At 49.4% G+C, this 14,247-nt stretch overlaps 2 long non-coding RNA genes across 10 annotated transcripts in view; one reads left to right on the plus strand and one right to left on the minus strand.

The window, feature by feature from the left end:
• The window catches only part of LOC107522873 (uncharacterized), a 725,389-nt gene that overhangs the window by 149,584 nt on the left and 561,558 nt on the right, over nucleotides 1–14,247 (minus strand). The window lies entirely within an intron of this gene.
• On the plus strand, nucleotides 462–9,469 carry LOC132542616 (uncharacterized). 9 transcript variants are annotated; one of them, XR_009553575.1, is made up of 6 exons: nucleotides 462–928; nucleotides 1,039–1,078; nucleotides 1,208–2,013; nucleotides 2,472–2,610; nucleotides 6,042–6,139; nucleotides 8,975–9,469. It is a non-coding gene; the product is annotated as an uncharacterized LOC132542616 (long non-coding RNA). The 9 variants fall into 9 exon arrangements; XR_009553578.1 differs by having other exon boundaries at nucleotides 9,236–9,469; XR_009553577.1 differs by lacking the exon at nucleotides 6,042–6,139.

Below are 14,247 nucleotides of genomic sequence, written 5' to 3' on the forward strand. Positions count from 1 at the left end.
TCTTGGTTGGTACTGTATTTCATTCTCTTAACAAGGTCTGCTGCACAGAAAAATCACAAACTTGGCTCAGGTGCAGCTCATGATTTATTTTCTTCCAGGGCATACACTTTTGGTACCAAGGTGTGTAGACTATGGTAGGTTTTAATTTTTAATTTAAAACTTCTTTTTTTTTTTTTTTTGCCAACAGAGTTATCGCTGGGGCTCAGTGCCAGAGCTGCTGTTCCTGGTGTCCATTTTCTTCCATTTTTTATTTCTTTCTAAATTTCATTATATAGGACCTAGAGAAATTGAGAGAGAGCGAGAGCAAGAGCGAGAGAGAGAGAGAGAGAGAGAGAGAGAGAGAGAGAGGAGAGAAAGAGAGAGAGAGAGAGACACCTGCAGACCTGCTTCACCGCTCATGGAGCAGACCCCTTGCAGGTGGGGGGCGGGGGCTCAAACCTGGGTCCTTGCTCTTGGTAACATCACCCACCCCTGCCTTTTTAATTTAAAACCAGTTTTCTATCATTTCCCACCTTGCCCTGAAGTTCATGATCTATTTGAGCTGATTTCTGCAGGGGACTCTGGGTTGCAGTTGCCACTGTTGTCGCTATTCTTTGCTTATTGATATCCAGTTGTTCCAGCAGCTGTCATCCGCAAGTCTGTCCTTCCTCTACCGTTTTTGCAATTGTTTAAAAGTTCAGTTGGGGATGGGGGTGGAGATGACGCAGTGATTCAAGCTACAGACTTTCATGCCTGAGGTTCTAGTTCCTGTCAACAAGACCACCAGAAGCCAGAGCTGAGCAGTGTGCTGCTAAAGAATAAAGTAACCAGACAAAAATCTAGTCAGCCACATCTGTGCGGGTCTATTTGGGGTCTTTATACCCTTTCTTTGATCACTGTTTTGTTTTTTAGTTCCTTAGTGCACTCTCTTGGATTCAAGAGCAACAGAGTAAGTCTGGAAATCAAATGTTCTCCTGCTTTCTTTATTTATTGCACACTCTGTCTTTTCCTCTCTGTTTAAACGTTAGAGTTTAAATGATAGCTTTATTATATCTGCAGAAAATCTTGCACTACTGGAAGAACCTCGTGAACTCTGTAGGTCAGTTCCGAATAAACAGATACCTCTACTGGGCTGAATTTCCAGTCCTGGGTATTGTGTGGATCTTCACTTATTTATGCCTTACTTGACTTCTTTCATCAGCATTTGATATATTTTTCTGTCTTACAGATTTTGTATGTTTTTCTAAGTTTATAGCAGTGCATCTCATTCTTTCAGGAAAATTGCAAATCTGGTGATTTCAAGTTTGGTTTCTGCAAGTCTGGGGTGAGAATATAGTAATGTTATTGTTTTCTTTGTGGCTTGTGAAGTCACTTATTACTTTTCCGTTTCTGTTTTTAATATCCCTTGGGGATCTCTCCACACACAGGCATGCCATTCACAAATAAATCCACTTCCATTTCCTTTTTTTACTCTGCATGGGCTGTCTCTGCTTTCCCTAAGTGGCTGCTGAGGCCAGAATTTGAATGCTATGTTGAGAAAGTGCAGTCTGGGCCCTCATCCCTGTCAGGGGGAGTAATCCCTTCTTTGTCTGCTAATTACTTTGCTTGTGAGGTTTTCAAAACTGTTCTTTGTCTTGTTGAGGACGATTCTTTCTGTCTTCGGTACTGAGAGTCCTCATCATGAGAGCAGATTCACGACAGACTTTCTGTGAGCGCTTGTCAAATGCTTTCTCGGGCTTGGCTGTTAGAACTTCACCGTCTTTATGGAAGGGCTCTGGGAAATTGCATTGACTGAGTGAGGAATGCTGGGCAGATCTTGCTTTCCCAGAGTGAGTGTCACACGGCCATTGTGCAGGATTCCTCTCAGATATCGTGAAATCTCACCACCTAGTCCTGTATTCGAATCCGTATTGTCTGGGGGCTGGCAGGGGTGCACCTGCTTAAGCGCACAGAAGGCCGACTGAGGGCAAGGATCTGGGTTCGAGCCCCTGGCTCCCCACCTGCAGGGAGGATGCTTCACAAACAGCAAAGCAGGTCTGCAGGTCTTTTTCTTTCTCTCTCCCTCTCTATTTCTCCCTCCTTTCTCAATCCTGTCTAATAAAATGGAAAAGATGGCTGCCAGGAGCAGGGGTTTGTAGTGCTGGCACCGAGCCCCAGCAATATCCCTGGAAGCAAAAAAAAAAAAGAGTCTGTATTGCCGAGGTCCTTCCTCTCCCTCTCCCTCTCCCTCTCCCTCTCCCTCTCCCTCTCCCTCTCCCTCTCCCTCTCCCTCTCCCTCTCCCTCTCCCTCTCCCTCTCCCTCTCCCTCTCTCTCTCCCTCCCACCCCCCTTGGACTTAGATGTAGTTCAGGTTAGAAAACACTAGTCTAAGAAATGTGTCACTTACATCAGCCGTCTGCCTTCTACATCCGAGTAAGTTAATTTGTTCACAGAAGAAGGTTTTCTGATTGTCAAGGAGGAGAAGCGAGCGGCCTCTTGTTTTTCTTTTGTAGCAATAACTCTCACTGACTCACCCGGACAGCTGATCCCCTGGCTGATGAATCCGCAGAGCGGTCCCCGGCCTCGGAGCACAGCATCCATTCTGGGGAGCGTGGGACAGACCCGCGTCAGTGACTGGACGATCCATCACAGGTCACCTGAGACAAAGGGAGAGGCGTTAAGGAGGAAATTCTGAGAGTGTTTTCCCATTTTGTTCTGTATGCCAGGTTTTTGTTGTTGTTGTTGTTGCGTTAGTAATTGAATGGATGAATTAATGAAGTGATTTATTCACCTTAGAATTATCCTTTAAGTCAGTTTCAAATAAGAAAATAGAATTGCTTTTTTTGTGAGGAGTGCAAAGTTCCATTAGAGGCCAACAGACCGTTCTCCATTATTTTTATTCATTCATTTATACCGACAGCTGACAGCATATCTGGGGCTCCTGGCATGGCAGAAACTACGGCGAGCTGATGATAGCCAGGGTCAGCGCTAATCTGGGGTTTATGGTGCAGAGCTGGGTGGTGGCAGCTGGCATGTACTAGTGACCAGGTTTCTGTCTTATGTTACTTCCAGACCTCCCCTCCATGCCCCACTTTTGCCTCCAGGGTTATCACTGGGGATCGGTGCCGGCCCTGTGAATCCACTGCTCCTGGAGGCCATTTTTTCCATTTTATTGGACAGAACAGAGAGAAATTGAGAGAGGAGAAGGAGAGAGAGAAAGAGAGACATCTGCAGACCTGCTTCACCACCTGTGAAGCTTCCCCCCTGCAGGTGGGGAGAGGGGGCTCGAACCCAGATCCGTGTGCAGGTCCTTGTGCTTGGTACTGTGCGCTTAACCTGGTGTGCCACTGCCTGGCTCCTCAGATTCCTATTCTTGTGAGCTGGGGGAACAGCATGATGGTTCTGCAAAAAAGCTCTCCTGCCTGATGTCCTAAAATCCCAGGTTCAGTCCCCAGCACCCTCATAAGCCAGAGCTGAGCAGTGTTCTGGTCTCTCTCTGTATCTTTCTCTTTATGAAAAGAAAACTAATAAAATGTATTGTTTTTCTAAATGGCAGAGGAGTAGCTGGAGGTGGGGTTAGATTGTTATGTGGAAAACTGAGAAACGTTACACGTGTACACGTGACTACTGCAGCTTAATGTCAACTGTAAACCATTGATCTCCTGATAAAGAAGAGAAATCCTGTCCTTGGCAATTTCTAGCTGTTGTTCAGATGAAGGCCTAGTCCTCTTAGGGAGAGCTGGCGCTCCCTTGCAGGGTGCATATTTGGGTCTAACTTGTCCCATAACCCAGACACTTGTCCCGTAACCCAGACAGACCACGAGACCCTTGGGGCCGCTCACACTTGGAGGACCCCCCACCCCCGGCCTCCGTCTGTCTGTCTGTCTGCATGTCCCCCAGCTTGGCCAGCATTTCCCCTGCTCTTCGCGGTGGGATCATCACAGTCAACACTCCCCTGCTTCATCACTTGCTTTCACCTTTTTAGAAACACGTACAGCATTTCTTCTCTATGTGAGAACAAGCTTCACATCAGGGAAGAGAGAGACAGAGACAGAGAGAGAGACGTCAGAGCAGCACTCTGGTTACGTGTGACGCACGGTCCCGCCAGGAACCACAGCCCTGCATGTCCTGTTTGCTCCTGGTCGGTCTTCCCCCCTGATGCATTCATTTATTTCTTTCCTTTTCTTTCTTGTAGAGAGAAAGAGAGAAAGTGAGAGGGGAGGGGAGGCAGAGAAGGAGAGAGAGAGGAAGACACCTGCTCCACTCAGAAAGCCTTCCCTGCACATGAGGACCAGGGGCTTGAACCGGGTCCCATCTGTGACGTCAGCATAGACACTCCTGCTCTACCAGGTGGGCCACCGCCTGGCCCCAAGATGCAGTGACTTTTTAAACCTTTTTAAAAAGATTTTATTTATGTATCTAGTCTTGGGTAGAGACAGAGAGAAATTGAGAAGGAAGAGGAGATAGAGTGGGAGCAAGACAGAGAGAGACGCCTACAGCCCAGCTTCACCACTCGAAACTTTCCCCATGGCAGGTGGTGACTGGGATTTGAACCTGGGTCCTTCACACTGTAACGTGTGTGCTCCACAAAGTGCATCCCCACCCAGTCCCTTGAATTTTTTTTTTATTTTGATTTTATCAGTGACAACATTGATTTACAAAATTATAATATAACAGGGGTCTAACTCCACACTGTTCCCACCCCCAGAGCTCTGTGTCCCCCATTCCCATCAGGCTCAACCTGACGCTGTTGACTGGCTATGGAAGAAGGGCAAATGCTAGAAGAAGAAGATTGCCTCCACTGGAAACTGCAGTGGTTCTCCCAAGGTCCCAGACATGGGTTAACTATTACCTCTATAACTATTTATATTTATATACATATATTTGACCATTTTATTTATTTTAATTTATTTTATTAGTGATTTAATATTGAGTTACAAAGCTGTAAGATACCAGGGGTATAATTCCATATAGTTCCCACCCCCAGAGCTCTGTGTCCCCACTCCCTCTACTGGAAACTGCAGTACTTCTCCCAAAGTCACAGACATAGGTTGACTGCTATTTCAGTAACTATCTATCTATCTATCTATCTATCTATCTATCTATCTATCTATCTGCTTGTCTATCTATCTACTATCTCTTTGTCTGTCTACCTATCTATCTATCTGTCTGTCTGTCTGCCTGCCTATCTATCTATCTATCTATCTATCTATCTATCTATCTATCTATCTATCTATCTGCTTGTCTGTCTATCTATCTACTATCTCTTTGTCTGTCTACCTATCTATCTATCTGTCTGTCTGTCTGCCTGCCTATCTATCTATCTATCTATCTATCTATCTATCTATCTATCCACTTTTTCTATGGTTCTGCCTCCTCCTCCTTTCTAAGCCACACCTACATCTGTTACTGCTGTTGAACGTCCTTCTTTTTCCCCCCTCTTCTTTAGTCCTGATGAAGTTGGGGTTCAGAGCCCTCTGGTCATCTTCTCTTAATACTCCTCCCCCCCCCAGGAGTGTGGACCAAAATTCTTTTTTAAAAAAAATTAACCTTATAATGTTTTATTTTTAATTTTGCTTTACTAGTAACTTAGTAATAATTGACCAGATTGTGGGATACATTCTTTATGAGGTGCAGAAGGTGGGAGTTCCGGCTTCTGTAATTGCTTCTCCACTGGCCATGGACACTGGCAGGTGGACCCACACCCCGAGCCCGGGTGTCCCGGTTTTCACGAGAGGGAGTAAGAGTGGCACGTTGCTCTGGGGCTGAGGCGGACAAGGCCTGTGCCGTGATGCCATACTCCTCTGGGACCTCCCAGCATCTTGCATCTGTGTGGTTTCTTGCCTCTGCCAAACCTCCCAAAGAGGAGAAGTTTCACAGACGTGCAAGTGGCGCACAGACAGGCAGCAGCCCCGGGCCCAGGGTCCATCTGTGCCCAATGCCGGAGCAGGAGAGAGAAGGCTGGCGTCCTGCAGGCAGAGACCGTGAGTCCCAGGGCTGGCCCTGCCCTCTGCCTGGGGCGGGCAGAGCTGCTACTTGGCAAATAAACATTCACGTTAATTTCTTTTCCTGATACTTGACAGGAAAGAGATAAATTGAGGGCAGAGAAGGGGAGACAGAGAGGGAGACAGAGAGACACCTGCAGCCCTGCTCCACCGCTCATGAAGCTTCCCCCCTGCAGGTGGGGACCGGGGGGTTTGAACCTGGGTCTTTGTGCATTGTAATGTGAGCACTTAACCAGGTGCGCCACTGCCTGGCCCCACTTGATCCTTTTTTTTTTTTTTTAATTTAATTTGAAGACAGAAAGTGGAGGGAGGAGGGGAGGCAGACCCCGCCCCACCGTGGAGCACCGGGGCTCACCATCCCCTCCACCCCCACGCCGTGCAGCCACGGTGCTGTGGGGTGCCACCGCTTATACCGCGTCTGACAAGTAGCAAGGGGTGCGCTCCACCTGCTCCTCCATCCTAGCCCGCAGCTCGGTCTCTCCTGCCTCCCCATCCAGGCACAAGCCTCTCCCTTGGCCTCTGGCCCTTAGAAGGCCGGGCCGAAAGGTTTGGGAGTTGTTTTCTCTAAACCGGGAGGCTGCTTCTGCCCTCAAACCTCATTTGTCCCCCAAACCCAGTGACTCCACCCTCGGGTCTGTCTTCAGAAGCTGGGGAGACAGCTTAATGGTGATGCAGAAAACCTTTCCTGCCTGAGATACCAAAGGTTTCAGGGTCAATTCCCAGCACCACCCTAAGCCAAAGCTCTGGTAAAAATAAGTACATACATAAAAATTAAAATAATAATAAAATAAATTGTTGGGGGGGTAGATAGCATAATGGTTATGTAAAGAGACTCCCATGCCTGAAGCTCCAAAGTCCCAGGTTTAAACCCCTGCACCACCATAAGCCCTAGCTGAGCAGTGCTGGCGGGGGGGGGGGGGGGGGGAGGACTAAAAACAACCAATAAAAACAACTCGGTTCTGTTTTGGCAGCTGGGTGTAGGGGCTGGGTGTGGCATGCCAGGCTGAGGATACACATTATGATACTCAGGGACCCAGGTTCAAGCCCCCAGTCCCCACCTGCAGGAAGCTTTACATGTGGTGAAGCAGGGCTACAGGTATCTCTCTATCTCTCTCTCCTCCCCTCTCAGCTTCTCTCTTCTCAATCCAAAATAAATAAAGATCTTCTCTTTAAGGAAGCTGGGCTGTGAAGGGTGCCTGACTTGCTTGTCAAGGCCCCTCTTCCTTCCACTGGCCTCCCAGCCCTGCCTTGGTGCTTTCATCCAAACTGCCCTCAGCCCCCATTCTTGCCTCCCTTTGCAAAGCCCTCAAGTCCCTGGGCCCACAGTTACCATGGCAGTCACTGTGTGGAGGGCCTCTTGTGGATTTGAGCTGGAACATTTGAAAAAACAGAATAATGGCCTGCAAGGGGCCAGGAGGGAGGGGCCCGGGGCCCGGGAGCCAGGGAAAGAGGAGAAAGTGAACCAGGCTCCAGGCTCCAGAGGGAGGGAGGGACAGGGGGCCAGACCAGGCGTGCATTCAGGGTGACATCACTGCCTTTCCCACAGAGACCATTGCTGGGGGACGGGGGCCATTCACTGTCCCCAGCCTGGGCTGGCCGGGGAGCCGGGCTTGCCTTCTGAATGCTTGTTTTGTTGGGGGAACAGTGGACCGTTCTCAAGGCCTGGTACATGACTGAGTAATCCGCCAGGGCTGCCAGGAAGTCTGAGCTGCTTGTGCAGGAACAAAGGTGGACTTGATCTGGGTCCCCTGGTGGAGGTGGCAGCTGCGGGTACGAATTCTAATGAGGGTTTGGCTCCCGGGAGCCTCTGCGCTTCCGGGGTGCCTTGATCCAGATCTTTCCACGTGAGGGACTGTTTCAGGGCTGGGACCGAGGGGCCAGGGAGCCTTCAGGCTCACGTGAAGCGGGCTGGGGCATCTGAGAGGGAGGTGGGTGCTGTGTTAGCTTGGTAGCTTTGCTATTTAATATTAAGGACACTGAGCGGGCTTCCATCAGGAGCTGGGGAGGCAGCAGGATGGTTCTACAAAGACTCTCCTGCCTGTGGGCTCTGAGGTCCCAGGTTCAGCCCTCATCACCACCATCAGCCAGAGCTGTGCAGGGCTCTGGTCTTTCTCTCTTTAATTCCCACTGTATCTCTCTCTCTCTCTGATTAAAAATGAAATAAAAAATATTAAGGGGCCAGTTGGTTGCACACCTGGTTAAGTGCACATATCACAGTGCGCAAGGACCTGAGTTCAAGCCCCTTCCCCCCCACCTGCAGGGGGAAAGCTTCATGAGTGATCAAGCAAGGCTGTAGGTGTCTCTCTGTCTCTTTCCCTCTCAGTCTCCTCCTCCTCTCTCGAATTATCTTTGTTTCTATCCAATAATAAATAAAGCATTAAAATATTTTTTAAAAAGAGGCGAGAACAGGTGCACTCTGGCAGACACCTCTGAGTTAGCAAGATGACTCTGGCGGACGTTTCTGCTTCCCACGTCCCCTCCCCAGCAGACCTCAGCTTGCCTAGGACTATGCTCTGAGTCTGTGCATGGCTGTTGGATTTCTGTTCACATTTGTAGGCTAAGACCTGCACTTTATTTATTTTTTCTTTTTTTGTTTGCTTATGTTTGTACCACTGGGATTATTTCTGGGGCCCAGTGCCTGCAAGAATCCACAGGTCCTAGGAACCATTTTCCCCCTTCATTTAGATCGAGGATGAGAGAGAGAAATAGTGGGAGGAAGAGAGAGACAGAGAGACAGAGAGACAGAGAGAACAGTCACTATAGGACCACCATTGCTGCCTGTGAAATTCAAAGGTAGCTTTGAAATATCTTTTTTAGTGGTCTGGGAGGTGGTGCAATGGATAAAACATTGGATTCTCAAGTATGAGGTCCCGAGTTCAATCCCCAGCAGCACATGTACCAGAGTGTTATCTGGTTCTTTCTCTCTCTCCTCCTATCTTTCTCATTAGTAAATAAATGAAAAAATAAAAAAGAAATATCTTTTTTAAAAACCTTTTTTTTTTACTTGACAGGACAGAGAGACTGAAATGAGGGATTTGGGGAGACAGAGGAACACTTGCAGACCTGTTTCTTTTTCTTTTTTAAAAATATTGTATTTATTTATTAATGAGAAACACAGAAGGAGAAATAATCAGTCATCACTCTGGTACAGGTGCTGCCAGGGACTGAACTCAGAACCTCATTCTTGAGAGTGCTTTATCCACTGCACCACTTCCTGGTCCACGAGACCTATCTCATCACTCACGGAGCTGTCCCCCCTCTTCCCCCCGCAGATGGGGACCAGGGACTTGAACCTGGGTCCTTGCATACTGTAATGTGAGCGCTCCTTCAGATGTGCCACCACCTGGCCCCCAGTTCTGAAATGTTAAAGCTAAGTGACCAAAGAAAAATGAACCTCAATACGGAACTCTGGTAGTGAGAATTGTACCCTTTTTATCCTATGGTCTTGTCAGTATTTTTTATTTTATAAGTAAATTTAAAAAAATTAATCAACCTGACCCAAGAAAGGGGAGAATAGAGGCAAAGCAAAGTGAAGTCAGGGCCTCCTCAGAGGTCTCACTCCCATCCACACTCTCCATGAACCGCCCTTTTCACGGTTTTTGTTTTTCATGTGGCTTTGTAGCATTCTCCTCTGATTTTAGCTTTGAACTAGACCTTACAAACCCAGTCTGGCATCAAGCCCTCACTGTCCGTGACTCCATTTGGAGAGAAAACAAGCTCTCTGTCAGTGCCTCTCCCTCTCCCCTCTCCCTCTCCCCTCTCTCTCCCCTTTCCCCTCTCCCTTCTCCCTTTCCCTTCTCTCCCCTCTCCCCTCACCCCTCTCCCCTCTCTCTTTCCCTTCTCCCTCTCCCCTCTCTCTCCCCTCTCCCTCTCCCCTCTCTCCTCTCTCTTTCCCCTCTCCCTCTCCCCTCTCCCTCTCCCCTCTCCCTCTCCTCTCCCTCTCCCCTCCCTCTCCCCTCTCCCTCTCCCCTCTCCCTCTCCCCTCTCCCTCTCCCCTCTCTCTCCCCTCTCCCTCTCCCCTCTCTCTCCCTCTCCCCTCTCTCTCCCCTCTCCTCTCTCCCCTCTCCCTCTCCCCTCTCTCTCCCCTCTCCCTCTCCCCTCTCTCTCCCCTCTCCCTCTCCCTCTCCCTCTCCCCTCTCTCTCCCCTCTCCCTCTCCCCTCTCTCTCCCCTCTCCTCTCTCCCCCCTCCCTCTCCCCTCTCTCTCCCCTCTCCCTCTCCCCTCTCCCCTCTCCCTCTCCCTCTCCCTCTTTTTCCCTTTCCCTCTCTCTGTCCCCCTCTCCCCTCTTCCTCTCCCTCTTCCATCTTCCCTCTTCCCTTTCCCTTCTCCCTCTCCTCTCAGCTGCCCTGAGCTGGTCTTATGCTGTGGGAAGGTACAAAATGGCCCTGCAGCATTTCAGAGCTCATTTCTCCAACATCTGGCCATCGTCCCACATCTGCTAGGAGTCTCTGCAGAGACAGAGAGAAGACAGGAACGCAGAAGCCAGAGAGGCTCTCTCTTCCCACCAGCTGCTGAGCTCTGAGCTCTAGGCTCCATGCTGGGCTGGGGCCTCCACCCTCAGTGTGGTAGAAATCTCTCCCCACAGGCTTCCTCAGGACACTCCAGCACTTCCTGTTTCCCTCAACAGGAAGTCTGCCCCATAGAGCCACTGTCCCTGGGCTCTTACACATTCCTGCAGAATAAGGAAATGCTGTGAGGCACACTGGTTGGATACTGAGCAAAAGGAAATGAGTGACTGAACACTAATTACCCTGAGAGTGTTTGTGGATCCTCTCTCTCTCTCATTCTCTCCCCCTCTCTCATTCTCTCCCTCCGTCTCTCTCTCTCATTCCCTCCCTCTCTCTCTCTCTCTCTCTCTCTCTCTCTCTCTCTGTCTTTGGTTTTCACCCACACTCAGCCTTAATTTAAAAAAAAAATAATGATAAAACATGAAATCAGGACAGCTCGAATTCCCAAGGGCCTGGTTTTCCAGAAATAGAATGATGTAAGGATTCTGGGTGTGTGTGAGTCATGTGTGTGAGTCTCTCTGGAGGGGCTCTGGGTGAGGCATTGACTGAAGCTCCACAAACTGGGCTCACGCTGGCGGGGTCAGAGCCAGAGCAGCCAGGAGAGCAGCCAGGAGAGCAGCCAGGAACAAAGCCGGTCACCCCGAGTCACCAGAGGAGGAGCTGGGAAGAGCCCTCCCTCCACACACACAGAGCTGATGACACAAGAAGTCAGACGCGGGGAATTGTACACGTGCACACACACATGCACACATGCACACATGCACACATGCACAGGCACACACACACACACACACACACACACACACACACACACACTCACACACACGCTTATGCACAGCACGTGCACACACTGTGCTCCGAGGACTGTATAGTATCGCAAACCACTGTGAAATCAATCAATAAACAGGCAGAATGCTGTAACTAAATGTGACTGCAAGAGTCACCTCCGGCGTCTCAGTAACAGGGGAGACTCGCCAGTCCTATGCAGGGTCTATGCAGGGTCCTATGCGTTTGAAGGGACCCCATGGAGGAGTGGGAGCAGAGTCCTTGCGGATCTGTGCACATCCACGGTGCACAGCATGGTGCTGGGGATTGAACCTGGGACCCCCAGCTAGACGGAACTCCCGTCTGTCGGTCCAGCACCTTCCACTCGGAGCAAGATGTTGCCGATGGAACTGAGCCGTGACGTTTCCCCCGCTCAAAGCTCATCCAACAAGGAACGTGGGCTGCTCCCACATGGGTGTGCTATCTTACTATCTTCTTCTCTCCCTCTCCCTAGAGGCGAGGCGTCTCTGAGACGACAGACTCGGAAAGCACGTCCACTCGGAAGATGGGCCTCCTGTGTGGGTATGGGCCGAGGGTTCCCAGGGCGGAGGGTTTGCTTCCTACAAGCCCCAGAGGCTGCAAAAGGCTCCAGCCAAGGAGTCCGGAGGTTAACAAGAAGCATCTGCCAGAAAGGAAGTGAGGTGGGGCCCCAGACGTGAATCAGATCAAAGCAGCCATCTTTGCCCAAGTGCCTGAGGGCTCTCCTGGTGCTGCCTTTCCGTTTTCTTGACTGAAAGTTTAAGATTTTGAAGGGAGAGGAGGGACCCTATGAGGACAACTCAGTTGGTTAGCGGGTGGGTGGGAGGGAGAGTCTTTAGCGATGGGATAAAAATCATTAATTTGAGTCATATATATAAAAAGTCATGGAACATATGCTCAATGGAATACTATTTTTTATGTTTTTTTGCCTCTAAGCTTGGTGCCAGCACTATGAATCCACTGCTCCTGGTGGCCATTTTTCCTCCATTTTTTATTGACCAGGGCAGAGAAATGGAGAGAGGAGGGGAAGACAGAGATGGGGAAGAAAGACAGACACCTGCAGACCTGCTTCACCACCTGTGAAGCTTCCTCCCTGCAGGTGGGTAGGGAGCCGGGGGAGGGGAGGGCTGGGGCCGGGATCCTTGTGCGGGTCCCTGAGCTCAGTGCTGTGTCCTTCACCTGGTGCACCACTGCCTGCCCCTGGAGTACCGTTCAGCAGTTAGAGAAGACTGTACTGTGTCCTCTGGGATTAAATGGATTCAGCAGTCCAGAACTGTGTTTAGTGAAAGACAACCACACCATGATTTCACCCATATGTGTGGAAAATAGAGACTTGAGACAGGGGTCAGGTAGTGGTGCATCTGGTTGAGTGCGCACATCACAGTGCACAAGGACCCAGGTTCAAGCCTCTGGTCCCCACCTGCAGGGGGGAATCTTCATGAGTGAAGTGTCTCTCTGTTTCTCTCCCTCCCTGTCTCTCATATCCCTTCAGACTTTCTACCTTTATCCAATAATATATATATATTTTAAAAAAGGGAACTGAAACACATGAGCTTCAAAAAGAAGACAGATCTATAGAATGAAGCCCTCTCTGTAGTCTCAGGGGAATAATGGTGGCTACCCCTGGAGGGGCTGCGAGGGCACGGAAGTCTGGTGGTGGGAGTTGTGTGGAATCTGACCCCAGTTGCCTTATCATCTTGCCATTCATGATTAAATCACTAATGAAATCAGCAGCAGCTGTAGGTAAGAGCAGACAGAAAAGAGAGGGGGAGCAGGGCCCAGCAGCGGGGTAGGGGTGGTGGGTGGCCGAGAGGAGGCAGCCTGGCTGGTCAGATGGCAGCTTCTGCTCAGGCTACAGCACCAGCCTTCTGCTCAGAGCCAACCTTGGGCCTCACATCTCTGCCTGGGTCATCTCTCCGTCTCTAACAGCAGAACTGTCTCTCTGGCCCACACTTCCATTTCTCCTGGGCAGTGCTGTGACTTCAGAAAAGCCTGTTGGACTTTTAAAAAAGTTTTTAAGGAACATTTTATTTACCTCATTTTAATGAGAGAGATAGAGAGAAATACTAGAACACTGCTCAGGTCTAGCTTACAGTGGTGCTGGGGGACTGAACCTGGGACCTTTGCTGTCTCAGGCATAAAAGCCTCTAGCAGAACCATTATGCTATTTCCCCAGCCTCTTGTAAGACTTTGAAGACAGGCCCTCAACTTAGAAAACCAAGACAGGGTAGTCATCAGATTCAACTTACTTTAAGGAGTTCAGAATAAGGTTCCCCCCCCCCATAAATTCAATATTTAAAAACAAAATTATTATTTTCTATTTCAAATGATGCTCTTATTAGTTTTTAAAAACTGGACCAATTTTTCTTTAATTCACAGGACAGTACCCTCTCTCACACACGCACAGCCTCACAGCTTCTCTGCAGCTTTGGAGAGAAAAACCTAGGAAAACGTTCCATGACTGTTCCAACATGGAGAAGCCTTCATCCTGCGAGCCCTGCCTCTCCCCAGCTACATGTATTTTTCTTTCTCTTTCTCATTAAAAACAACATCAAGGGGACTGGATGGTGGCATATCCGACTAAGCATACAGGTTACAATGTGCTAAGACCCAAGTTTGAGCCCCTGGTTCCCAACTGCAGCGGGGGTGGGGGGACACACAGGCTTCACAAGCAAGTGGTGAAGCAGGTCTGCAAGTGTCTGTCTGTCTTTCTTTCTCCCTATTCCAGGCTCCTGTCTGTCTTTCTCTCTCCCTATTCTGGGCTTCTCTCTCAATTTCTCTCTGTCCTGTCAAATAAAATAGAAAGATGGTGGGGCAGGGGGAGGGAGAAAATGGCCACTGGGCGTGGTGGACATGTCATGCTGGTGCCTAGTCAGCTACCCCTGGTGGGAATGAAATAGATAAACAAACAAACAAACAAATAAATAAATATCAAAAGGAAGCTATAAATGGAGGCCCAGTGCAAACCCTTTC

This window comes from Erinaceus europaeus, chromosome 13 (genome assembly GCF_950295315.1).
Source record: "Erinaceus europaeus chromosome 13, mEriEur2.1, whole genome shotgun sequence".
NCBI classification, from domain to species: Eukaryota; Metazoa; Chordata; class Mammalia; order Eulipotyphla; family Erinaceidae; genus Erinaceus; species Erinaceus europaeus.